The 3,867-nt window shown below is 35.6% G+C and overlaps 1 non-coding gene and 1 pseudogene across 1 annotated transcript; one reads left to right on the top strand and one right to left on the bottom strand.

Moving 5' to 3' along the window:
* The first annotated feature begins 1,515 nt into the window (after window positions 1-1,515).
* Window positions 1,516-3,611, top strand: LOC132630532 (probable glutathione S-transferase; annotated as a pseudogene).
* LOC132634553 (small nucleolar RNA U3) lies at window positions 1,965-2,177 on the bottom strand. Its single transcript, XR_009580271.1, has one exon. It is a non-coding gene; the product is annotated as a small nucleolar RNA U3 (small nucleolar RNA).
* Window positions 3,612-3,867: the final 256 nt, after the last annotated feature.

Raw genomic sequence — 3,867 nt, 5'->3', positions numbered from 1 at the left:
CCTTTCTATAAGAAGGGCAAAGTCAAGAGGATAGAACTGCAAACTAAGCCAACACTTTGAGCAATTAAGAAACACTGAAAAATGGAAGAAGTCAAATTGTTGGGATATTGGGCAAGTCCTTTCTATGTAAGAGTAAAAATTGCCCTTAAAGTAGGGGTGTCAAGTGGGCCGGGTCAGGCCATTTAAATGTGGGCCACAAGGGGCCGGGTCGGGGCCGGGCCGGGCCGTAAGTTAAGTGGGTCGGGCTGGGGGCCGGGCTTGGAGAGGGAAAGGGTGTCCGGCCCAGCCCACCTCGGATAGGGGCTACACGTCGGGCTAACCGGGCCCGTTAGTGGGCCGGGCTGGATTTTAGTTAGTGGGTCGGGCCAAGTTTTAGTTAGTGGGCCGGGCCGGGTTTTAGTTAGTGGGCCGAGCCGGATTTTAATTATTTAAAAAAAAAATTCTAATGCTAAAATTTATTAAGTTTAATACTTTAAAATCTAGTTGTTGTCAACTTTATTTTAACCTTCAAGTTCCTTAAATTATACTTTGGCCCTATTTTCAAACTATAAATACCATTCATTCTTCTCCATATTATCTCACAATTCCCTACTCTCCTCTTTCTCTAAATTTCCTACTCATCTAAATGGGAACTAAATGGGAACAATGCACATGAGTTTTGATACTAAACCAAAGTTCTTAATTTAATTATCTCATCTGATCCTAAGTCCTAATGTCATGTGCAGATTGTCACGTCTCCATCATCGGTGGAGACATTTCAATATGCTAAAAAATATTTAATTATTATTATATATAAAATATTTGAAACTAATAAGATTATATTAATATATTATTATATATATAACTAATAGTTTATATTATTATATAGTATACTGTATAACCTATTGAAATATTTTTGAACTTGTGTAAGCCAACAGCAAGATAGTAACTTAAAAGGGGTATTTGATTTATTTCACGCATCAGCAATTTCAGAGGTAAATTATTTTTCATTTAATAGCAATTAAATATTAACGAATTCGATTCCTCTTCATTTTTATTGTCTCCATTTTTCTCAAGTTCTTACTTGAATAAGAGACACATTACATGAGTTAAAATTAATGGTTAAGTTTTAATTAACTAAAGGAAGATTCTAACTATGGTTTGAATAATTAATAAATATTTCATATATTTGCTTCCAAAATTTTAAGAATCCCACAATTATAGCTACAACTATTTTATTGGGATACAATGTTTTTAAAATACTTATTATTAGTAATAAATGTAATACTTATCTTTTTTTTTTTTTAATTTGAAGTGGGTCGGGCTGGGCCGGGCCGGTGCCCCGGTGGGCCATCACCCGGGCTTATGGTGGGCCGGGCTGGTGGGCTGTCCACCTTGTCCGGCCCAGCCCCTTAATAAAACCCACCTAGCCCAGCCCCTTACACCTATTAGTGGGCTTGGGCCGGGCCGGTACCGGGCCGGGTTTACCGGGCCGGGTTCGGGCTGGCCCGGCCCACTTGACACCCTTACCTTAAACTCAAGGGTATTCAATATGAATACATGGAAGAAGATGTGTTAAGTAAAAGTCCTACACTTCTCAAGTACAGTCCTATTCATAAAAAAATTCCAGTGTTGTTGCACAATGGGAAACCAATTGTTGAGTCTCTTGTGAGTCTTGAATATATTGATGAAACTTCGAAAGATGACACACCTCTTCTACCAAAAGATCCTTACCAAAGAGCCATGGCACGTTTCTGGACTAAGTTTATCGATGAAAAGGTATGTTTTCAAGTATATTTGGTATGACAGAAGTAATTTTTTGAAAATTTGTTTTTTTTTTTCTGGAAGAATGACTTATTTATGGAAAATAACATTTTCTAGGAAAATTATTTATCAAAAAGTGATAATGATGTTTTAACAAACCTGATAGTGTGTTGATGAAACACTACTAGAAACATAGATTTTTCCCGCCACCATTTTTTTTTTTTCTGTCAGACAGCCAAGGGACCATCTCAGGCCACAACGAAGGGCTGAGAATGATCATCTACGCACACCAAGACCTCGGCCATGGATGGTTGTTAATCACGCTCTGGTCACGTGGCCATGCTTCGTCAACCAGACTTGGTTTCCTGTCTCCTTAGAACTCAAGGATAAGGTGGTACGAGCCTATAGAACAGATCCTGTTCAAGTAAGGTCGTTCCCGCCACCATTCAGTAGGAAATTTGTGTTATAAAATATAATTTTCCTAGGTCATTCCCGCTGAACCAGTTCACTAGGAAAACTCATGGTGGGAAACAGGTTCCCATTGAAATGCTGAGAAACTTTCAAATATTTCTATGTGAAAACACTACTATTTAGGTTTTTCCTACCAACATTTAGTACTGAACATTTTTCAGTGGGAAATAGAAATTCTTTGGTAGTGAAATTTCTAAGTGCTAAAAATTGATAACAATGTCTAAATATTGACTAAATCAATGATATAAAGTCAAGATATGAGGTATGTTTGGTATAAATGAAATTTTTTTTTGCAGAACATAAATTATTTTTTAGAAACCAAAATTCAAATAATAGTTCCTAGAAAACTGCTTTCCATTAAAATGGGGCAAACAATTTTTTTCGCTAATATTTTTCTCTTTTAGTTCATTAGAAACAGTTTCTAAACTTTAGAGAAGGCTTGATATGAGACAGTTTTTTTCTGGAAAAATTGCCAAAAAAATAAAATAAAAATATTCTTCATTCCAAACACAACCGTAATTGAGATAGAATGTCGTCATAACTCATATTCTTACGCCGGAAAATGTTCTCTGTGAAAAATATTTGTTGACATCACACGAGAGAATGACATATATATTTGTGGAAATATTTTCCGTGGTACAAAATGCACCTCCATCTTGAAATTTTTCTTTAAAAATCAGAATCATCTTTATTTTCATGTAATAACAAGTGTTATTGTCCAATCTCAGTGCTATCCAGAGATACGAAAACTTTGTTATATTAGCAACAACGAAGTAAAAGTGAATGCCATGGGAGAACTTCTTCAGCTCCTTAAACTTCTTGAGAATGAATTGATCAAAGATAATAATAACAACTTCTTTGGACGACCGATACATTGAGATTGTTTCCATTTTGATAACTTATTGGCTTGGAGTTATTCAAGAAGCATTGGAAGTGGACATATTGAAGAAAGAGGATTTTCCAAATATATGTGCCTGGGCTGATAAGTCAATTGGTTGTAGCTTTATCAAGGAAAATCTGCCACACAGGGAAAAATTACTTGCTCATTACAAAAATTGTACCAAACCACTGTTCAGAGGTGGCATCCAGGATCTAATTTCTAGGGGGTTTAATATTAAAATTTTTAGCATTGAACCCATTATATTTTTAAAGTTATGGGTTCATATCTACTGTTTATTACGATTTTAATAATTTTTTACCCACAAATTTAAATTTATACTCTGCGTCGAAAGTAAAGGGTTCAATTGAAACCCCACTTATTATGCTAGATAAGCCCCTGCCACTGATGCTGCCCAATTAAAGAACTTTCTCAGTGAACAAATCACAAAAACTTTGTATTGAAATCCTCCAAGGGAAAAGTTGTGTTTACACAGTGATGTATTTGTTGGTTTAATTTTATCCGTGTAATTGTTCGTATTTGCAATGGTGAGATAGTTCAAAGATGAAATAGGAGTATAATATCTCTATGGAGCACCTTTTTTTTTGGGCTAATTCCAATCAGAAATTCATATTGTGTTACTCCATACACCCCTAATATCAACTCATACATATGAGCTCACTGTAATCAAGTGCGGAGCCAGGAATTCAAACATGAGAATTCAAAAAAAATAAAAATAAAAATTAGAGCATCAACAACACACACATATGTATGTA

This window comes from Lycium barbarum, chromosome 3, assembly GCF_019175385.1.
Source record: "Lycium barbarum isolate Lr01 chromosome 3, ASM1917538v2, whole genome shotgun sequence".
Lineage (NCBI taxonomy): Eukaryota > Viridiplantae > Streptophyta > Magnoliopsida > Solanales > Solanaceae > Lycium > Lycium barbarum.
Note: the sequence above shows the minus strand (reverse complement) of the source record. Positions and strands in the feature narration are given on the sequence as shown.